The following is a 24305-nucleotide window of genomic DNA, read 5'->3' as shown; positions in this document are numbered from 1 at the left end:
TCTGCCTGCTTCCCAAATTTAGTTAAGCCGGTGGTGCACAGGGCCCAGTCAGCCCACAACTTCTCGTGTTCATCCTGCACGCTAGAAATACGACTTAGCGCCCCAACCATCACCCCCCTCACCTCCCAGCCCAAACCATAAGCAAACTGAACCTGGAAATGCCCTCCACACCCACAGAATCTGGTGACAACTTGGAGGACCAGCCTTCCGTGTAGATGTCCAACTTGGATAACTGACCTGCTCTCCCAGACATTCAAAGGCCACAGGGATCACTGACAAGCTTACATCAAAAAGATTTGAGTTTGTGACTTTGGTGAGTGAGTGGCGGTATCAGACCCTGAAGACTGCATTAAAATAGCCCTTGCTTCAATTTTTGGAACTCTCCTATCTGAGACTAATGTGGCCAAGAGCAACAGGCAACTCTGAATCTCACCAGTATGTACAGGAGTAAGGTATCTGAGGCCTTGAAAGGTACCCACCATGTAGAGACCCCCAGTGCTGAGCCCAGCAACATTTTGGGCTTCACTCACCTCTGCTTTACTCACCTCACCTCCACCCTACATTCTGTTAAACTCCCTGTGAAGCTTCTCCAAAGAAGCTGGAATCCTGGAACATCACGGTATGGGATGCTCTGTGTGGACAAAACCAAAACCTTGATTTGGGAAAAACCTTTGATATACCAGAGTTGGCACCTAGTACTTCCATTATCTCGGCCAGATTCCATGGGGAATTATCTTTTCTTCCATCTTGAGGTTGAATTCCAAACCTGGCTTACTATAATGATTCCTATTTCCATCAGATATTCTCTCTCTTTTTGACCAACACTGGAAGTCTTTCTCCATATCCTCATTGGAGACGTTCATGGGCCTTCTTTCCTGAGGTTCATCACTGAGTAATAATTGAGACCCATACATACCCCAACGCTTGTTGTTCAAACTATTTTGTGTCTACAGCAACTGGGAACAAACTCCCATTCTCAATTTAAATATTAAGAACAAGAGGCACAGGCAGCACATTACTGTTGGTTTCCGTCTTCTAGAACTCCCGCATTCCACCAGCTTTCACGTGACAAACTCCATTAAACGTCAGCCTTTCTTGCTTGGCATCCTCACTTACTCTGACTTCTCAGGATTTGTGAATTAAATACATTCACACCATGATACACTTGAGTTTTTCTTTCCCAATTCGAAATAGGTTCCTCTAGTTCTTCCTCTTCAGATTGGCTCTGCCAGACTAAAAACCTCAAAATGAATTTAAATCTCAACTCCTAATAGAACACATGCCCTGGGATTCCTTATCTGTTCCTCTGCTATGCCAGGGACCACCATCCTTTTTAAATATCTAAAGCAAACAAAGGTGTAAATATTTTACTCCCATATTCAACAAGCAAATATTTATGTATTATAAGGGATTTCTCATGTGGGCATGCAGTAGGGGTTCAAGCAAGTTTTCAGGAGCATCATATCTACTTTGAGTTAGAGCTTGGAGGAAGAGGCAGCGTTCCATTATGTGTCAAGAAATAGTTTCGCCTAGTATTCATTTCTAATAAGAAAAAAAGAGGAGAAAAAAATACCATACTATTTGCTTTAGTTTTTATGAGTATATCAGAATATATCACTTCTGAATATAGGAGGATAGACTGGTTCTGAATGCAGGCTGTATTGTTTTAAAGTATTTTAGCCATTAGCTATAGCTGTGACTGTCTTGCTTGTATCCAGACTTTGAAGAACAGATTTCTATTATAAATATTGATTCTATAAAACTATATAATTTATGAAACCCAAATATTCAAGATTCTATCAATAAAACTTTGTCTATCCTTGACCCTGTGCCTATTAGTAATGAGATGGATGAAACCAAGGGAGAGAAATCTGGAGTCATTTGCTCACAAAGACAGTTTGCAAGAGAGCCAGATTTCAGAAAAACGGGCTCATCAAATAAAAACACAACAAATAGTTAAAGGGAAAAAAATCCGCATAATTACCAGTTTATCAAATTTGCAGTTACCTGCTCATGATAGAAAAAAGAGCAATGTTCTCACAGTTATCGTATCCAAGAAAATTCTGACATAATCTCAGGTATCAGCCTTATAAAAATCAGGGATAAAGATGCTTTTGTTAGAGGGGCGCCTGGGTGGTGCAGTCAGTTGACCGTCTGACTCCTGGCTCGGGTCATGATCTCTGGGTCCTGGGATCCAGCCCTGTGTTAGGCTCTGGGCTCAGCGTGGCGTCTGCTTGAGATTCTCTCTCCCTCTCCTTCTGCCCCTCCTGCTCATGCTGTCTTTCGCTAAAATAAATAAATAAAAATCTTTTTTTAAGAAAGATGCTTTTGTTAGAAAGTCAGTAACTTCCGAGAACACTCACGATTTCATTTATTTTGAGACTAATATTAAATATAGTGATTGTTAGTTTGGTTTGTGTCAGGGTGCAATGTTTTGTTGCTTTGTTTTTGTTTGTTTTCCTAATACTGGGATGTGATGTAAATTTTACCTATAATGGAGATCCGCCAAGGGGTCAATTTCGCTTTCACGCTGCAACTGTTGACAGAGGTTATGGAAGCATGAAGGATTCTGGGAAGCCTCATCTGGACTCAGTACAAGATGTCACATTTGAACATTATCTGCTGCCATGGGTATGGCAAGTGTGAGTGAAACCATTTCTTTTTTCTTTTTTCTTTCTTTTTTGTGGCGGTGAGTGAAATCATTTCTGTCAGATACTTTTTATTTTTAACCTCTGTGCAATTTGAGTGCTCTTCTTTTAGTTATAAAGAAAATGGATGGGACAAGAGAGAAGCGACCAGATAAAATCACACAAACAACACATAGCATAACTCTGACTTGAAACCAGATGTTGTAATGAGTAGTCCAGCAAATGTGTGGGGGTTGGGCGGTCGAGTGGCACTCGTGAATATTTGTGGTGAACTATTTCTTTCCATTTCACCAAGCTGTATACAGTCCAAGAATTAAAATCACCACATCGCACTCTGGAGCTTATCCATTCCGAGTAATTATAGTTTCTTCACAGTAATGGTTTCTTTTTCAATGTGGAGAGAATTAGGTTTTTTTTTAAATATTAAGGTGAATAATCCTTATGCAATATAATCACTGACTGTTCGTTGTATGGAAGAGCTCAGTTGGCTTGCCAGACATCTCAGGGTGACCCTCTGGCTAAGTGGAAAGGAGTACAATGCGTTAACTTTGTGAGGTGAATATTGTACGTTAATTACATGGTGCCACAGAAGGAAGGGTGCTGTTTCTGCCCAACTTCTTTTGTAAAGGGTCAAGTCTTTACTTCTAAAATTTGATTTTTTTAGTCTCTACTGGGTTCATTGATAGTTCTTTTCCACATAATAAATGCTTAGCTTAGCCAAGAATTTTCTCTAGTTTTGCTTTAAAGTGCATGGTTTTCAAAAATATTCACTCAAATAATCCTTGCCTCTTTACCTCAGGGATGAGTGGCCTTTTTCAGGTTGAGTGTGGACACCGAGGGTTTCTCCTCAGCTACAGTTCCCCCACTTAGCAGTAGAAAGGGGCCAGCAGATATTTTAGGGATTCTTGCCAAATAGACTGCCGGTGTCAGTCGCTTCCTTTAGAGGTCTAACCACAGATGGCTCATCCTGCAGCAAGGACGGCCTCAAGACCAGCTTATTGTGGTGTACTCAAAACCACTGTGGATCCTGAACTTCCTCGCCTAAGGTAATTTCATTGTAAAATATCACTAGGAGATGCAAGGGCAGTAAAACCTAATCCTTCTTGAATGTTAATATTTAAATATGTAATTAATAATTAATATTAATTAGTTTATTAATAATTAGATCCCCAAAAAGCCACTCAAGAAAAGACGCACTTGGTCTTGAAAGGGGATAAGAATCTCTTCGGAAGGATACTATGTAAAAGCTGAGTGGGAGTAGGAGGAAAAAATAGTTTGAAAGCTAGTTTTATTGACTCTGCAAGAGAACGGAACTCAATGAGTTCTGTTTCTTTACAGACAGCTGCTTACAGTCCACTGACAGATTATAGCACTGTTAATGTTCTAGTGAACCTCAAAAAGGAGTTGTAGCATAAACTTAAAGATTGCTATTTTTTCCTTTAAAAATGCACAGGAAATCAAGGTAGCACTTTACTGTGTTGTTAATACCAATAGTAATAAAATGTTTAAAACTGGGAAAAAAGTTGTGTCACAGCCTTAGAAGACACAGCTCTTGTCTCTAGGGATGGAAAGAGTTGTTTGTCCTATGAATTCCATTTGCATAAACAAATATTTAACGTTGATACTTGAGTGTTTCACCAAAAAGTAGTGCATTTTAGTGAGCTTTGTGAGATCCTGGAAGAATGTATCAGAAAAAAAAAATCCTTCTATATCCTAATTATAAAAACCATTGAAATATAAATTGTTCACTGAGCTTTTCTTATATTTTAAAATACGTATGTGTTAATTTGTGGGCAAACGGCAGTAGGAGAACAAGACTGTAACCCCTACAAATGACGGAAATGAACAAAGGAATATTAAAATGAGAGGAAGTATCTACTTGTTCATAATGGCCACATTCTGTGATGGTTATATCAAAACGTTGAGGGGTGGGGCGCCTGGGTGGCTCAGTCTGAGCATCTAACTCTTGATTTTGGCTCAGGTCATGACCTTGGGGTCCTGGCCTCCAGCCCAGCACTGGGCTCTGTGCTCAGTGGGGAGTCTGCTTGAGGATTCTTTCCCTCTCTCTCTAGCCCTCCCCCCTGCTCGTGCTCTCTCTCTCTGTCTCTCTCTAAAAATAAATAAATAAACCTTTAAAAAAGTTGAGGGGTAAATGCTGCCACACAAAATAGAACTAATCAGTTTAAACAGGTCAAAAAAGAAAATTATTTTATCTAAGGCAATGACAGGATCGTTCTATAAGATGTAATTCGCATTCTGGAATGGAAATAAAAGAATATTTCCTTAACACCATAAACGTTATCTATCATTATATGTAATGAAGAAATTCTTCAAGCGTTTTAACTAAATTTAGGAAAACAAAACAAAAAACATAACCAAAATTATTAGTAAATATAGATCTGATAATATTAGCCTAAATGAACAAAAAACAATTAAAAAAAAGAAAGATATAAATTTGGAAAGAAAACGAGATATTATATTTATTTGCAGATATGATTTTCTAGAAAACCCAAAAGAAATCACTAAAAACAAAGAAAACTATTAGCACCAGAGAGAATCTTTCATACATACCTGATCCAAAAGAAATATACAAATAGCTCTGTTACGTACGGTGATACCTACTTTTTCCACGCCAGCTTTGCCAGGAGGTCCTGCACTGGGAATTACAGCAAACCCTCAGGTAGGAGTGAGCAGTAGAATTAAAAACCCATTGCACTGGGGAAAGAGCTAGATAACAAGTATTTAGGGGCAGGAAGGATATTTACATTTCACATACACCTTTCTAGTACTTGAATGTTTACTATGTATAACTGAGAACACTTTCATTCAACTTTTGTTTTCTATTCACACAAACGTATTTAACACAAAAAAAATTTATATTATTAGCTAAATGAATTACCTAATTCCTACTGTTGCCTACCAGTCTCATTTCCACTATATTTCTGAATATGACGATGCCTCAAAAAATATTCTACAAATATACTGTCATGATTCCCTAGGGAATGAACATCATAATTTGAGAAACAGCTCTAATTTAATTTCAGTATAACAGTTCCCTAATTCAAGCACATCGTACTGAAATATATAATTGAATCTTTATAGAATTCCAAGTTTGGACATGGTTCTAGCTGTTTGTGTACTTGTCTTCATTTGAGAGAGAAAAGAAAGGTATTTTGGGTCACTGTAAAAGCCAGTTTAGGAAATTTGAACCAGCCTGTTGAACAAAAGAGATAAAGAGTCTTTTTTAAAATCCAGACAATTATTTCTTTAATTAATATCTGTCAGTATTAGACAGACCACCTTCTAAATGCATAATTTAATTTCACGGACTGATGCCTTTCTTGGAAGTGCAGCCTTGTGTAGTTTGTAATTTGCAATAGTCGACTTCTTTATAGGGCCAAAGATTAAAATTGTTTAAAAGTTTAACCGTTTTATTGTTGCCCTACCATGGAGTAAAACAGCATTTGGAAGCCCAAGGTTTAGAATTCTCATAATCAGAAAGAAATGTTCCCTTGGCTATAACATATCTATATGCTATAATGACAAGGACAGTATAAATTTCATATATATGTATGTATGTGTGTGTATATATATATATTTACTTGTCAACAATAGTAGTCAGATCATTTCAAATACCTTTCTAACACTTTGAGGGATAAAACATAATAAAAAGGGTATGGAGGATGCAGATGACAGAGACAAAATTACAATCTAGCTGATAAATTCTATTAAACAATATAAATCATGAGATTTGGAAAGTAACTTTTTTTCTAATGCCTATAGAGCATTTATAAAAATCAATCACATATTAGGCAAGAGACAACCCCCCTCATTGATTGCCCCCAAAGCAGGTACAAAACACTGAAGTCAATGCAATGAGTCAGCATTTATTTATAATTAAAAAATACTCAACCATTTGTATAAAAATACTCTCCTATATAACTCTTTGTTAAATGAAATCAAAAGAGCAATCACAAAATTCTTAGAAATAAGATAAGGATAATATTACCTATCAAGCACCATGATTCCAATAAAGGCAAAAATTACTGGAAAAAAACAGATCCTTAAATGCATTAGTAATCGATAAGAAAAATTATCTAGGTGTTCAATTAAAAAATTTTTGAGTAGAAATAAAGCATTACTAAAGATAACATAAGGCTGATGAATTAGAAAACAGAAAACTAATATAGTTGATTTTCTCCCATTCCCATTCCTAACAAGTAGCAGGGCCATAATGACTTCAAAGATCATCCCTTTAAACATTTTATTACACATCAGCACAATCAGCATAAGAAAGGCAGCACGTATACAAAAACCCTCTTGAAAAAGTGAATGAAGAAATATATTTAGTGGGGCTCCTGGGTGGCTCAGTCGGTGAGCATCTGCCTTTGGCCTAGGGTCCTGGAATTGAGCCCTTCATAGGGCTCTCTACTCAGTGGGGAGCCTGCTTCTCCCTCTCCCTCTGCCTGTCACTCTACCTACTTGTGCTGTCTCTCTCCCTGTCAAATAAATAAATAAATCTTAAAAAAAAAAAAGAAAAATATTTAGTGATTAAAAGAAGATACCTTCCATCACACATAAACAGACATAAATTCCATAGATATTGTAGAAAATAAACTTCGCATGCGTTGAAATGAGTGAAACTTTCTTGAGAAAGGGAGAAAATCCAAAAGTCTTAAATGAAAAAATAGAAATACGTTACGATGTAAAAATGATAAGTCTTCCATGACGAAAGATTTTGAACATGATAGTTAAAAAAAAAAGCTGATAAGGTGGGGGGGCAAATTTTTGTAACATGTATATACACAAAAACTTAATATTCCTGTTCGCCCAAGTATAAATCCATAGTAAAAGGATAAACACCAAGAAAAAAATGGACAAAGAATATAGAAACCAAATTCATGTGAGGGAAAATATAAAAGGTGAAAATGGACAATAAGTATATGAAAAATATTTTTAGATTCACTGATAATTAGGAAAATGTAAATTATAAAATAAGAATTCAATTCTGACCCATCAAATTGGCAAAATTAAAATGTGTGGTGATCCTAAGATTTAGTGTGGATGGAGGGAAATGTGTGAATTGGAATATCTAGCAAATCATAGATTAAGACACAAGTAAGTGAAGATATATGTGCAGGGAAATTTTTCACAGCAATGTTTTTCGTAACAAAAATGGCAATTCCTATCAATAGAGGGAATATCAGATGTGTAAGTAGTAACTTTGAGGACGGGCCCAAAGACAGCAAGTGCACACACATTTATAAAATCTAAGCTATATGATTGTTGCTGAACAACAATTATGGTAATACAATTCAAAATTTGCCCCAAAAGATAACTTTCCTGGAAAATGAAAATAATCATCTCAAGAAATAGATACCTGAGGGGCGCCTGGGTGGCACAGCGGTTAAGCGTCTGCCTTCGGCTCAGGGCGTGATCCTGGCGTTATGGGATCGAGCCCCACATCAGGCTCTTCCGCTAGGAGCCTGCTTCTTCCTCTCCCACTCCCCCTGCTTGTGTTCCCTCTCTCGCTGGCTGTCTCTATCTCTGTCAAATAAATAAATAAAATCTTTAAAAAAAAAAAAAAGAAGTAGATACCTGAGCAGATCAATAAATAAGGAGAAAAAAGAAGAAAATGACATTATCAAATAACCACTTTCGAAAAAAAATACCACATCCAGAGATCTGCAGGATGAATTGATCAAATCTTCAGGGAATAGGTACTTCCCCTGGGATTTAAACTGTTCCAGGAATTAGTACACAATGAGATTTTTCCCATTTTTTTTCTTTGACTTGTTTTTTGTGACAAATGCACACATTCAGAATAGTACATGAAGCCTAAATGGCGACTATATATTAAGTGAGAAGCTGTGTCACCAGAATGCAGTCACACAAGAAACATCTCCCGCACACCTGATGTCCTCCAAGTTCATCCTTCCACCGTGGTCCCTTCGCTGTCCAGCCAGGTGGCCGGTATCACAACTCTCCTTAATAATTTTCTTGCTTTTCTTTTTCGGTTTAGCCTATAGGAGCGTCCCCAAATGATATGGTCGAATTTTTTATGTTTCTAAACTTTATGTGAAGGTACGTATTCTTTAGTGTCTAGATTCTTTTATTCCATACTTATTTATAAAATCCATTTATATTGTTGTTGCATGTTGCTCTTGTGCGTTAACTTTTACTGATTATTCCATTGCATAAATGTCATTGCATGAAAAGTCTGCAAGTCAGTTATCCAGTTTGCCATTGATGGATTTGTTTTGAGTTTTTAATTTTTGCAAGCAATGTTTCTAGGAACATTTTTGCATGTTTCCTGACAAGTAGACCTCGATTTCTCTAGCATGCACTCCCAGAAATAAAATTGCTAAGTTATGAATTATATATATCATTAAATACTAAAAAATGCTAAACTGTTTCGCAGAGTTGTTACACCAATTCGCATTTTCCCCAGCAGTGCATGAAAATTCCTATTGCTGTACATCCTCATTGTAAATTTTTCGACTTGATGATCTGGTGGCCATGGTTTTAAATTTGATTTGCTATCAAAGTTGAATACTTTCCCCTGTCTATTGATCATTTAGATTTACTCTTTTATGAAGTACCTATTGAAATATTTGGTCCATATTTCTCTTTATATTTCTTTTTAAAGAATATTGATTTGTAAAAAAATTTTTTTTAATTTTAAAAAAAGAATATTGATTTGTAAATATTTGGTATACGAGTCTTTTATTGGTCATATGTATTATAAATATTCTCTTCCACTCATTGGCTCTTACCTCTTTATGGTATCTTCTGATGACCAAAAACACTGAATTTTACTGTAGTTGGATTTATCATTTTCCTTAATATACAGACATTTTTGTTTTGTCTAAGATATCTTTCTATATCTCCAAGTTAATAAAGACATTATCTGCCATATTATCTTCCTGTATATTCTTCCAAAACCTATTGTTTGTATTTTCCTTTTAGGTCCTGCATGCACCCAGTGATTCTGTGTCTGGCATGATGTCCAATACCATTTTTTCCATGCAGATGTCTCATCGCTCCAACATCATTTATTGAAAAACTCTTATATTTGCTAAGTATGCATGGATCCATATATGCAAGTGCATATGTGCATCGATCTATTTCTTGTTCCTTTATTTTGATGTGTCCAGCTCTGCAGTAATACCACACTGTCTTAATTAGTGTAACATTATAATGAATCTTGAAAATTGATAGGGAGAGTCCGCCTACCCTGTCTAGGCCTTTTTGAAGCTTTACACTTCCATATAAATTGAGATTTTGATAAGGATGGCAATAAACTTACAAATCAATTTGTAAAATGAGACGCTTAATTAACTTGCATCTAAAGTGTACCTCTTCTCTGAGGAATTATTTCATGGGAAAAAAATTGCTATTTCATCTTACACTTTAAACACTCTCCATCAAAAAGGTATGCCAATTTTCTTCTTGATATGTTGCAAGTCTGTGTTTATCTTAGACTTATGATCCATAAAACAAACAGGTGGGATTTTACACAGCTATTCTCACACTGGCACTTTAACACGTTTAGAATTAATTATTTTTATGTAATAAGGCTTTTAGTGAAGTTTTCTTGATTGCTGATTCTGTGAAAAGAAACTCTTTACGAACCAAGCTCTGCTGAAAAAATAAAGTTTCCTGATAGGTGTATGTATGTATGTATATTTCAATAGTACATGAAATTGAGAATTGATTGGAACAGATATTTTGACGGCTTAGAAAGCACATCGGAGTTCAATGTTAAGTAATGTAGGAATCTATAACCTTCATTAATATATTTTAACTTTTGTTATAACATGCTCATAACATTTCATTTGGAAAGCATAGAGAAATAAAACAAAACTCACCCAAAATGACTTCAACAAAATTAACAACTGTTAATGTTACTATAAACTAAATTTCTTTCTTGATTTTACATTCAGCCACATACTGATATGTCTATATATCTCAAAACCATATAAAAATAATTATTCCAATAACTGGCACCAGAGATCTTTCGATAATTTTAAGGACAGTTTTGTATTCTCAAAGAACAGGCAGCTTCAATTCCGTATAATTTTCTTTGGAGCACAGGAAAAGACGAAAGACTATTCAATTCATTTTCTGAAGCTTGAAAAACCTAGAGGGCAAAATACGACAATCAGCATAAGTAAACAGAGGCAAAACTCATTTAGGAATGTAGAAGGAAAATCTGTAAATGAAACACCAGAAAACAGATTTAAATGGCATATTGGGGGGCACCTGGGTGGCTCAGTCTGTTAAGCATCTGCATTTGGCTCAGGTCAAGATCTCAGGGTCCTGGAATCAATCCTCCCCACCACCCCCCACCACCACCTGCTCAGCGGGGAGTCCGCTTCTCCTTCTGCCTCTGCCCCTCCCTCCACTTGTGCCTCCACACACAGGTGCACTCTCTCTCTCTCAAGTAAATAAATAAAATGTTTAGAAAGAAAGAAAGAAAGAAAGAAAGAAAGAAAGAAAGAAAGAAAGAAAGAAAGAAAGAAAGAAGAAAAGAAAAAGAAAGAAAAGAAAAAAAGAAATGTTATACTGGAAGGCCATCTACCATGCTCAAGGAGAGTCAACCTCAGGTATGTGAGGATGGCTTACAATTAGGACGTTTCTAAATATATTTTGCAACACCATCAAGTCAAATGGGTAAATAAGGAGACTGAGAAGGGAGGCCAGATCTGCCAAGCTCTCGGAGTCTACACCGGGGCTGCAGAAGGAGGAACAGGAAGCCAGCCCTCCCAGAGGCATCAAGAAACAGCCAGGAGCTCACCAAGACCCGGGTTCCGTGCTTGGTTGCCCTTGGCCCTGTCTCCTCTCCACTTCCTCTGCAAGTGCTGGTTCCAGAACTAATAAGATGGACATTTATAAAGCCATTAGAACTGAGAGGGAACCCAAGGAGAAGAGTTTAAGGTAAATACCATTCCTACCTTATCTCTTTTTATTTCAGAATGAGTAAACAGAAAATGCAAAACACTATCCTCTATGAGAGAGAGGAGACAAAAGCAGCAATCAAGTGAGAGAAGAAAATCATAGTTCTATAATTTCAAAAAATATGAACTCTAAGAAATAAAAGATCAAAAGTGATGTTATAAGGTAAAAGTGTGGGATAAAAATGAAGACTGGCTTACGGGAGAATATAAATTGTTTGAAAGATTAGGTTAGTAACAATTAATGTAAATAACGTTAAATTGTAAAAATAATTTAGAACACTGAAGAAAAAGGAGAAAATGAAGAATTAATTTAAATTTCATTTATCACATGTAAACACATTTCTTAGATGTGATATTACAATATTTTTGCTATGTACATCTGAAGAAGGTAGGACTGTAGATAATGAATATAAAAAACGTATTTTCTTGATTCTTATATATGTACTCTAATATTCTATTTTACATAAAACCACTTAATGGTTCAATAACAGCTTTTGGAGAAAAAAAGAAACATTTAATGTAAAAAAAATTTGCTGAGAAAATATTGAATACATTAATACACATCTGTAATATTTTTCTTCTTTTACGTCACAAAGTCTGAATTGAAACCTCCTTCACACTCCGAGACTAACAATCCTGTGAATCACTTTGGCCACAGACTGCGGTAAAAGCATCACAAACGCACAGTCTTTCCTAGCTCCTGGTCAAGTGCTTGAAATTTGAGGCCCTTTATGATTACTAACTTAATTTCAAGGAAAATCAAAGAATACTAGAATTCCAATTCCATTCCCAAATTCGTTTAAAGGCCTAGTTTTTTTCTTTTAATTTTACTTGAATAACAGTGCAGAATATTAAGGTTTTCCTCGCAAGTCCGATGGAAAATTTTGACAGATTATGTTTGGCACCTGAGTGACATCTTTGAAAATTCCAGGATCCCTTCTTTCCCCCTAACTTTGCTGAGGTATAACTGACAAATAAAATTGTATATATTTAAAGTCTCCAGGGGCGCCTGGGTGGCACAGCGGTTAAGCGTCTGCCTTCGGCTCAGGGCGTGATCCCAGCGTTCTGGGATCGAGCCCCACATCAGGCTCTTTCACTATGAGCCTGCTTCTTCCTCTCCCACTCCCCCTGCTTGTGTTCCCTCTCTCGCTGGCTGTCTCTGTCTCTGTCGAATAAATAAATAAAATCTTTAAAAATAAATAAATAAATAAATAAAGTCTCCAAAACGACAATTGGATACATATACTTTGTGAAATGATTACCTCAGGCAGGTTAATGAGCACATCCATCACTTCACGTCATTCCCTTTTGGGGGAGGGTGTGCCATGCGCACGTGTGGTGAGAAGACAAGAACTACTCTCAGCAAATTTCAAGGATGCTTTTTGAGGTGACGGTTTCTACTGTCTTTAATTATATTATTGCCTGTGTGACATGATGTCTGCTGCATGAGCAATAACTTTTAATTTCAATGTTTCATCCACTGTAATATTTCGGAAGATACTTTTAGCAACAATTAAGAATCCATGTTTAACTTTTAAATACTTGAGATGCTACCAGTGAGCATAACTGAAATGATACTAAGTTCCCCCTTGGACCTCATGAGGTGACCACACGGGCAGATAATAACCATGTCTCAACTCACTCCCTTGCTTGGGGGCTGCCAAAAAATCTTTTGATATTAATTTTAAGACACAGCATGATTTCAGAAAATTGGATAAAACATGCATCTTTGGATGGAGGACATTCAGAAATAGCATGTATGTGCCCTTCATATATTTTTTTTCACAAAAGTGATATTATAATAGGATGTGCTTTTACATTTTAAGGCTATTTATTGGGAGTGTTTTTCCATACTATTATCGGTTCTTTTCATTTTTAATAATAGAATAATATTCATTTTATGGTTATGCCATATTCAAAATATTATTTGGGTCACATTAGTTGTTTATAATTCTATGCTATATAAATAAGCAGTGCTACGTAGCAAATCTTTGTGAACATCCAATATGAATTCCCAAAGGCAGAGTTTCTGGGTCAAAGGATGTGCACATCCTTCTAAAGGCTTTGACTGCTTCAGGCCTAAGTGTCCTACAGAAAAGCCATGTCCTATCCTCCTGCTGTTCTTCCTCTTCTCCTCCTTCCTTTCCTTCTTCCACTTTTCATCTAATTGCCACACAGCTCCAGTCTTGCCTCCTCTTAGAAGCCTTCATTATATTCCCCGAACGGTTAGGTGACCCTGCTTCTGCTCTTCTATTTTTCTTATGTTTCTAATCCCCCTCATTCTGAGAAAGGTTTGAGGCCGCACGGTGTATTTAATTATTAATTTGCATTTTTGTGTCTTCATCCGGTCTCCGAGCTTCTGCCTGGCAAGGTCCCTGGATTGTTTATCTTTGTATCCCCAGAACCGAACTCAGTCAATTTTCAGTAAGTGCTTGTTAAATGAATTCAGGAGGAAATAAATGACTGCTCTTGTTTGTTTGTTTTCAGCTATCATGTCATTTTTTTCTTTTCCCTTTTCTTTTGAAGTTTTCAGAGATTTTAATAGACCTGAGCATATTAATTTCAAAAAAGAAAGGAAAACAATTAGACAGCTTCAGCGTTTTAAACTCAGATGCCCTCAATACCGTAGTACGATTAGAGCTACTAGTAAGTGAACAACTGCTAATTGTCTAACCCAAACAGTCAGGAAGGGGAAACAAAGATGTTACATACACTTAAGTGGAGAAACTGTAACATTTATACTCAAGGAAGATAACGCTGTCCCCAAACAAGCACCCACTTATAAGAAATGTATACAGGGTTGAAACTCACATCCCTAGCCCCTCCGACTTGGAGGGTAAAATTAGTCATCACCCGAAAGGTTAAAAATAAAACTACAGTAGCTGTGTATGAGAGATAAACACTTTTCTTCCTCATGTGGTTGTGAGAATGCCAGATTTCCGGTCCATTATTTTGGCAGGTGTCTCTTGAAATGAACAGTCGAGAGGCCTGGCATGATTTGACAGCATTTTGACAGGACAGTGTCTCATTCGTGCAGTTCCTGAGTAAATTGGCTTCAGAATCTCCTTTAATGGAATTCCAAGTCAGAGCGATTTGAGGCAGCCACGTCAGTTTACATTATTCTCCCCCAGCCTCCAAAGGCAACATGGGTTCTCTGTCAGCTCTCTGCAGACACGCTGTCCGATTAGCCTCAAGTTTTATAAAGCAAAGGAAGTGAATTTACTTTACTAAATTTCAAAAAGAAGGGGGGGGGATTTTCATAAGCATTCCTCACGGGACCATCAGGTTACTTGAATACAAATCCATCTTTTCCAGGAACCAGCTACTGAATTTAAACCATGCACTTAAGTCCAAGGATCTTCATGTGAAAAATGGGCATGAGAATAATATCTACCTCTTAGATCTGTTGTGTGGATGAAATGAGAAAACCCATGCAAAATTCGTAGCATGTTGCCTGGTCCCAGGGCAGGCTCAATAATGTCAGCTCTGACTACTCCGAAGAAGACTTCTTCACCTTGTGGCACCTGGGAATAAGAACCTCAAAGGTCATTTGAAGAGGTCATTTCACATGCAAAGCCATCTCCACTTACACATAAAACACAATGTGTCTACATCTCAGCAGAGCCCCAGGCAATCCCGGGAGAATACAAACAAATGTGCATTCAAATTCTGTTCACCTCACCATTCTCGGTTTTACTATACATTTATAACATGTATAGAGGTATCTTTTTATTACCGGAGTAAACTATGTTCATTACTGAAAGACACAAAGAAACTTAAGTGTGAACACAACCAACAGTAATCCCATGATCCAGATGTAAATACAAATAACATGAAGGTATTTCTCCTTCTACTTTAATTTTTCATTTAATATTACTTTGTGAAGATTTTTCAATATCTCTTTTTTTTTGAAGATTTATTTGAGAGAGAGAGAGAGAGAGCATGGGATTGGGGGGGTGGGGTGCAGAGGAGAGAGTCTTAAGCAGAGTCCAAGCTGAGCACAGAGCCCAACACAGGGCTCGATCTCACGACCCTGAAATCATGACCTGAGCCAAAACCAAGAGTTGGAAACTTAATCAACTGCACCACCCAGGGGCCCCAAGATTTTTCAATACCTTTAAGTATCCTTCTAAAACTCTGACTACACAAGAGTTGTGGGTTTTTTTGTTTTTTATAGATTTTATTTATTTATTTGACAGAGAGAGAGACGGCCAGCAAAGAGAGGGAACACAAGCATGGGGAGTGGGAGAGGAAGAAGCAGGCTTCCAGAGGAGCAGGAGCCTGATGTAGGGCTCGATCCCAGGACCCTGGGATCACGCCCTGAGCCAAAGGCAGACACTTAATGACTGAGCCACCCAGGTGTCCCGTACACAAGAGTTTTTAAAACAATTTCCCGGGGCGCCTGGGTGGCACAGCGGTTAAGTGCCTGCCTTCGGCTCAGGGCGTGATCCCGGCGTTATGGGATCGAGCCCCACATCAGGCTCCTCTGCTGGGAGCCTGCTCTTCCTCTCCCACTCTCCCTGCTTGTGTTCCCTCTCTCGCTGGCTGTCTCTATCTCTGTCAAATAAATAAATAAAATCTTTAAAAAAACAAAGAAAAACAAAAAACAATTTCCCATTATTTGACATTTAAATTTTTCCTAATTTTAATTTATTATAAATTATCTTCCGCTGAATGCTTTCATATACATCTCTATAAAATAAATGGAATTAATGACTTCTAAGGAAGTATAAAATTTGCATAAATATAAATTTATCTCTATATTTTTATTTTTTCTAAATATATTTTAATAAATTATATTCTCAAAAGTAAAGTATGAGGATGTCATTTTTTTCTCACTTCTACTAGCATTGGACATTAACATATACACATTTTTTGTCTCCTTTGCTGCTTTATTTTGCAGTTTTCAGATCTACTGCCAGGGTATATATCATTTATGCATTTTGTACTGAAAGTATATATTGAGTGCCTATTTTGTGCCAAATTTATTGCCAATATTTTGTTTATTCGTTCCTTTATTTAAAAGCATTTATTGAGGGCTTGCTAAATAATTGCCATTTGTATTTTTCCTGTTGTGATTTCCAGCATTTTACTTCTAGGTTTTTAGTAAGACGTTTGTTATTCCCCAGTGCCTTGTAAAGATTGCTGCTCTGGATCCAGCTTTTAGTCCATCATATAGCCTGCCATTATTTTTCCAGTTTTGTGTGCCTTTTAGTAATATTTACTTATAAATGCGTATTTCCATTTTACAAAGAAAATACAGGTTTTTATGAAGTTAGCATAATAAATTGACCAAAGAAAGCCTAGTATTTCTTTGTAATAACAGCACTAGGTGGGGGGGGGGGGGCGGGTAGTGCAGGGGGCTGAATGCTCCCACATACTCATAAGCTGGGTTTTTTAAATACAATAAGAATAATTATTATAACTTTTCCCAGCATATATATAGGTATTGGCTTTGTTTCTTTAATTTTCCTGGGCCCACTATAAGTCATTTGTGATTCTGTGAATTTTATCTTCATATCAGAAAATTTGTCTTCTAATACATCTAGATCATTTTATTGTTTCCCTTCTGTTCTTATTTCTTCTTCATGATCCCTAATCTCGGATATCTTGCTGCTCTCTTGCGTTACCTTCTCGCTGATTACTTTTGCTTCCCTGGCCTATTTTGCTATATTTTAGGAAATGTCTCAAATTTATATTCACCTTTGAATTTTGGTGTAGTTTTTTCTTTACTGTTTTCTATGTCATGTACCATTCTATTACTAAGTTAGTCTGAACCTCAAAGTCCTCTTTAACCCCATTGCCATTGCTGTGAATTCTTTTTCAATATTCTTTGAGTTAAGAATACATAATTTCGTTTTACAATTGTATTGATTGCACAGAGCAAAATCTATTCATTTTAGGTGTGTTTTGTTTTGTTTACTATAAAACTTTTCCAGAAGAACATTTATGCAAAATGCAGCTCTCTCCTTTATTTTCTATTACAGCAATTTTCGAGAGGCAATAAACCACACACTATATACAATTCTTTCACTCCTTCTTGTACAAGCAGTCTGGCCAGGATTTGTATTGATGTAAGAACCATGCAGGGGATTCTCCTCAGCCATGCTCACTCTCCTCCCAGATGCTGCCAGGATTTCCGTGGAGCTAGCGTGTGAGAGTTTGCTCCTGTAAAGGTAATATACCCACAGGAGGGGTCGAGCACCCTGCAGGAAACTGGGCATGTGCGTGGATGGATCAACAACAGAACTGGGCTATTTTAGACTTTCTGATCTGGTTGTGATGAAGCAGGTCCAAGAGCAGGTTTTTACCACCTGTTCCCATAGTCCAATCCCAGCTAAAGGGACAAGTTGGGGCTACACTTGCCCTCCTTCCTACTGCTAATCTTCTGTGTCAGGCTGGGCTTCAGATGCCTACATGCATTTTCTTGATGTGACAGTTCTTGCTGTGAGAGAGCAAATAGAGATGCCTCGGAAGAGTGAAAGAACTCTTCAGTAGAAGTATTCCAGGGGCTCGTGTGACTCATGAATCCGCTTACTCTTTGGCCCTCTGCTGATTTGAGAATGTTAACATGATTGCTAGATTTCCTCCTCATAAACCTGTGTCATTATCCAACACGCCTTCTTAGAAAGTAAACCTCCTCGAATCATTATATCATCCTTATATTTAAAAGAAAAAATATTTGGAACCAGTGAAAACATTGTCCCAGGTTTCCTTTAGAAACAGATGTATATTTCTTTGTAATAACGTGGACCATGAAACTAAATCATGAAGTATCAGGCTGTGGGCAGAAATGCTTTATTTGAGCCAATGGGAGAATCTATGCCAGACATTGTGGTAGATTCTAAGAACAAAACCTTCAACATGGTAGCTCTCTGCTCTCATTGAGCATAAGGTCCAGTGGGAAATATAAACAACTAATAAATGAAGTCTATGTAATAAGTGGGAAGGCGGAGGAACTTTCCAGGGCCATGGGAGCATAGAAAAGGAGCGTGGCCTCAGATGTGTGATGGCAGAAGTTATTTCACAGAGAATTTCACACCTGAGGAGTTGAGAGTAGTCAAGCTGAGTGAAGTAAGAGTGTGGGGAAGGTCATGTGGGGCAGGCAGATTTGAAAGGTCTTACCTCAGGATTCTGAGATGACTCTCCATGAACATCTTTTCTTAATCATATGGAAAAGCTGGACATGAAAAGAGCATGGTACTGTGAGGCTTGAGCCAACTCATCTCAAAAGAAATATGCTGAACTCAAGCTTTTATTGTATTTTTCACTTTTAGAACATCAGTTATCTTTTTCATGATTCAGTTCTCTGCTGAAATTCTAAACTGTGTCATATAATTTCTTAGAGATGTGAATCGAAGCTATTTAAAAACCAGTCAGGATCTTCTGTATATATACTTTATTGCCTTTTGTTCTCTCATTGTTTTGGTCAGTTGTTCTTCTGGCGTGCCAGGTAATTTTCCAGTAAATGCTGGACTTGATGCGTTAAAAAGCTATAGAATAATTTAAGGTTCTAAATGTTATCATTTTTGCCTATAGAGAATTTATTGTTTCAGGCAGGCAAATTGCAGATAATCTTAATCTAGTTGGAGATTTAGCTGACTCAGTTAGTTGGTTTCATTCTTGGTGAGGGCTAGTCTATTTCTAACTTAACTGCACTCTTATACATAGCCCTTTGTTTGCCCAGCTGGAAGACTATACTGTTTTCCACGGTCCCTTCTACTTGGCCTTCCCCAAACTCCAATTTTTGCCTCCCCTGTTCTGAGAGACTGTCCAAAGCTCTGCTCAGCATCTTGGTGTCTAGATTTGCCACTTATAAATTGGCAGATACTGTAAAAGGAAAAACATAGGTGAATATCAGTTTCAACTTAATGCATACTTGAAGTGCTTTTAAATGTATCAATTACAAAATATTCTATTCAACTTCACTAATTATTCTTAGTTGTAGTATATGACTATTGGAAAGAGAAATCATAATCCCTTCCCCCTTAACTTTTTTTATTAACATTGGTTCAATTCATTAAAGATTAACCTATCTTCTTTTTATATGGGGTACTGAGCCCAGAACTCATTCTTTTTATTAGAATTGCTGATTTGAAATCTGCTCCATTCACATCCCTACAGCTCTGGTTGGTACTGTGAGAAATAAGGCCAAACAGTGAATGGAAAATGATATTCTTAACATTTACTCTGGTCTTTGAGCTCAAATGGGGAGGGGCTTATCATAATATCACACTGCTGTATTTGTTGCCTACACGAAGTGAGGACCACACCTTCCAAACCCTGAAATCATCAGTAATGATTTATATTATCAGAAACTAGAAAGATTCAAATGAATATGTGTTTTTCCATTAAATAACACATGGCTAAATCTGTTTTTTGTACTGTGGTTTCCCCAGCAGCTACTGCAGAGCTGATACAGTCTATCAATAAACGGGTACTGAGTGAATAGATGAATAATAATTGAGTGTCATAACCTACAGTATGTTAGGTTACTCTGCCCAGAAAGTACTCATTAATTAGTCCGTGTAATGATAACAACTCTTACAACAATGTGGTCTCGCTTTCCCAGCTTTCCAGTTGGGCACACTATCAGAAGAGGAATGCCTTCAAAACTCAATCTGATACACTAAGCAAGCGCTTTATGTGAAACTTTGCTCCACATTGACATGCTGACCATTTCTTCATGTAGCAGCAATGCCTATATTCAATTCCGCAGGTAACATCTCCCTCCCACTTGGAATTTTTCTTAATCAAGCGTCACACAATGGAGGACTCACTGGACAGGGGTTAGGGAACTGGTTTGGCTCTCAGCTCTGTCTCCATCAGGCTGTGTGTCACAGGAGAACCTGACCTACCTCTGTGTCTGCGTTGGCATTTCCCCCCTGGGCATGATAAAACAACATGACTACTGTGAGAATTCACTGGGGTAAGAATGAGTTCTTCCAGGGTATATCATATCACAGGCACTCCTAAGACATAAGTTCCCTTTCTTAGTGCAAGTAAAGAAATCTTTTAGACTTTATTTTTCTTACTGTGGCTTGAGTAAATTAATCTGTGTTAGGCTATGTAGAAGGTAAAGCCCTATGAAAGGAAACAGTGATGGACAACTTATATTAAAAAAAGGCTATCACAGAAGAGCATGTATTGTTCAGTCCTTTAAGTATCAAAAAATGTACTTACTCCATTTACAAAACTTCAGCCTGCTTTACGGTCTTCTGTGATATAGACTATATTTTTATTTGTTCCAGAAATTCTATGATGTTACCAGCATTAACAGACCCACCCCTTCACCCTGTAGGAGGAATAAACTGCTCCCTTGGGCCAAGAAAAAAAGGCAAATTTCCACAAAAACAAATAATTTGTAGTTATGAGATTATTGTCAGGTCTAAAGATAATAGGCAGTTGGGTAGACATCTCCTGACCTTGAGGTAGGTATAGCTATCCCCAAGGACACCACCAGCGGTTACCTTCCTTTGGCAATATGCACAATCGCCACTTCCGCCCCTCCCCCACTGTCCGCCTTGCTGTTCCAAAGACAATCACTCTATATCACAAAAATGAAACAGGAGAGCATCTGTCCTACCCTATGGATGCCTCTATTATATCCCTAACTCCTGCAGAACTTTCTCTTTATGCCAATCATCCTTCTCCCCATTCTTTATAAATCCTTAATAATTCATTCATATATATGTGCCTTTGAACAAGGATGTGGCTAGAATGACACTGATCTGGCCAGGAGTGTTGGGCTAAGTATCTGGGGAAGCCTACAGACCCCTGTGTTATCTGTTGATTTAGGGCAAGTTCTCAGAAATTCAGAATCCTCAGGTACTAGCACCAAAACCAGGCACTACAAAAAAATTATTGGATCTGCCTAACCTGTTCAGCTATCAGTCATTCACCATCTGAGATGGGAAGACATTTTAGATTACAAGGAATTCATTTTTAACATTTTTAGACAAGGAAGGACTCCTTTGAAAATCTGAGATTATTTATGACTCCTTTAATAAAGTATAATAATCAAAAATTTACACTATCTATCAAGTAATAGAATTCCTCGTCAAAGATAGTAAGAGGAGCGCGATTCCTAGAACAATGCTGTTGCAGACTTTGAGTCCCCACCTTCGAACCTGATATGTGACAATTAGCTCACATGGGCCAGAGAGAGATCCCAAGAGGCAGCACGGTCTCATGAGCCAAGCATTAGCATAGGTGTCAAATAGACAAGAATTCAGTTTCTAGAAGAGTAACTTATGGGCTGAGTGACTTATCCTAATCATTTTTGTTATATAAATGAGAAAACTAGACTCAGAAAATATGAGTAGTTTTGCCAAAGTTTGCAAAGAGTAAATTATGAATCCATATCTGATGGGCTTCAAATCCATATTCTCTCCCATATGTTATCCTAACCAGAAAAATAGGAAAGCTAAAAATAACATTTTCTTATTAGCTCTAAAGCCATAAATCTGCCATTTACAAGTCTATGACTGAGATGGAAGAGTCTGAGGCCAGACAGCAAGCATTTAGAAGATGGGCCAACATCTAAGTAAAGCAAGTCCTACACGCTGGAGTAAGAAACTCCAGGAGGGGATTTAGAGCAAGTAACGTTTACCAAGCAGAGCAAGGAACGCCGGACTTACATTAAGCAGTGCTTAACCAGAGTATTCTGATGTTATTTCTTCAATTTGTCTCTGTTAATACAAATCACTGTATCTTACACTCAATGAATGCTGATACTTAGCTGTTCCAGGCAGGGAGTCTGCTTTTTTTAAACAAATATATTATCTTAAAATGATGTCATAAAAACAGAAAAGCAGGCAACTATATTTCTTACAAATAAAATATGACTTTAAATACGACTAAAAGAAAAACGGGCTTCTGTATTTCTGAAGCCTAACTGCTGGATTTGTTACAGCAGAGTTCAGGTCCCAATTCCCTCTGTTATTAGCTGGGTGACCTTGGGCATGGGACCGGACTGTGCTCCAACTCCTTCAGCTATGAAAGAGATAATAATATTTCTCTCACATAATATTTATTTGGAAATTAGGCCAAAATAATGTAAAAGGGTGGTTGGTGAACTGAAGCTTGAAAAGGTTACTGTAAGTTTCTGTGTCTAGAGGTCAAATCAGAATGTCAACTTGGAGTCAGTTTTCTGTGCTTAATAAAACAGCTCTCCCATTGCTCCTGACATGCAGAGCTCTTGGAGCCCAGGGGCCTCCTGCAAGGGAAGAAACTGAGATACTGTGATTCAGAGTTAGGGAAGTGTGTTGTCATAGGCCAGGATGATGCTGATCGATACTCAGTGGCAGGTAAAGGGAACGGAGGCCCTGAACTAAAATGACATTGGCATCAAGAGAGAAAGGCTGCAGACAATTTGGTACTAAATCTGAGAGGGGGTGGGGTATTGGGAGGAGAGAGAAAAGAGAAAGCCACCCAGTCCAGCCTTCCTGGGACAGACTCGCACTTTGAAGAAGTGGCTGTATGAGTGACTTTAGCTTTCACGCCAGAGAACCAGCCATCTTGGCATGGAATTTTCTCTGCTGAGGAACAGACTGTCCTGTTTCTAAGAGCTCCTACATCAGAACAGGAATGTGTACTAGTCCTTGTGGAGGGGAAAGACTGGAGCTCAGTTCCTAATCTATGGCTTTGAGTATGACCCTAACCCTAAGGACAATGCTTCCTGCTGGTAGGTGAAACTCTGCCACGCAGGTAGAATCATGATCGCAGCCAACACATTTTCAACATAGATAAAAATTCCCCGCAGAGACCTCAGAAGATAGTTTTTTGATGTGTAACCTTGAAGAGAACCCAGGTCACTTCAACCACAGCAGTAACTGATTGCTGCAGAAACATTTACTGAGCACAACACTCCATGCTGTGCTTATATTATCTTCTTTAATCTCGAAACAACTTATGAGATTGGCACTATCATTCCCATTTTATGTATAAGAACACTGAGACTCAGCAAGGTTAAAACTGTGCCCCGCCCATAAGTGATAGATGCCAGGTTGAAAATCAACTCTAGGAGCCTGGGAGGCTCAGCCCATTAAGCATCTGCCTTCAGCTCAGGTCATGATCTCAGGGTCCTGGGATCCAGCCCTGCATCGGGCTCCCTGCTCAGCAGGGAGCCTGCTTCTCCCACTCTCCCTTTCCCTATGCCTCTGCCCTGCCCACCACTCCCTCCCCTGCTTGCGCTCTGTCTCTCAAATAAATCTTCTTAAAAATTTTTTAAAAATTTAAAAAGAAAAGAAAATCAACTGTGTCCTAATTCCAAGCCTCACACTTAACCCTTATACTTTACTGCCTTGAAATCACTTCTTGACATAGTCTTTGACTTTTCAACAAGCCAATATTTGGGCTGCAGCCATTCCAGTGAAAGATTTCTGCTCTAGGAAATTTTCTGCAAGTGGCCACAGCAGAACTCCTGTCCCTCGGAGTTTGAGCTTCAAATTATATTCCAGTTTCCCAGAGTCTATGAGGTTTAAAAACAGCCGGGGCTTGGGGCACCTGGGTGGCTCAGCTGATTACACATCCAGCTCTTGATTTCAGCTCAGGTCATGATCTCAGGGTCCTGAGATCGAGCCCCGTGTCAGCTCCATGCTGGGTGTGGTGCCTGCTTAGGATTCTCTCTCCCCTGCTCCCTCTGTCCCTCCCCGTTACAAAAGAATAACAAAAAAACAAAAAATTAGTCTGGCTT

The 24305-nt window shown here is 38.0% G+C and overlaps 1 long non-coding RNA gene across 4 annotated transcripts in view; it reads right to left on the bottom strand.

Annotated features, from left to right (window-relative positions):
- Positions 1-5030: 5030 nt before the first annotated feature.
- LOC123781038 (uncharacterized) overlaps positions 5031-24305 on the bottom strand; it is a 325582-nt gene continuing 306307 nt past the window's right edge. Inside the window, exons 8-9 of one of the 4 annotated variants that reach the window (XR_015727441.1) lie at positions 18734-18788; positions 5031-10791 (exon numbers count right to left, since the gene is read on the bottom strand). This is a non-coding gene — a long non-coding RNA (uncharacterized LOC123781038). Of the gene's footprint in view, positions 10792-16415; positions 18789-24305 lie in introns of those variants that run through there. The other 3 variants (XR_015727444.1, XR_015727442.1, XR_015727440.1) reach the window with 3 other exon arrangements.

The sequence above is a fragment of the Ursus americanus genome, chromosome 18 (genome assembly GCF_024610735.1).
Source record: "Ursus americanus isolate L20-20 chromosome 18, mUrsAme1.1.p, whole genome shotgun sequence".
Lineage (NCBI taxonomy): Eukaryota > Metazoa > Chordata > Mammalia > Carnivora > Ursidae > Ursus > Ursus americanus.
The sequence above is the reverse complement of the archived record's forward strand: the minus strand, read 5'-3'. Positions and strand labels throughout refer to the sequence as shown.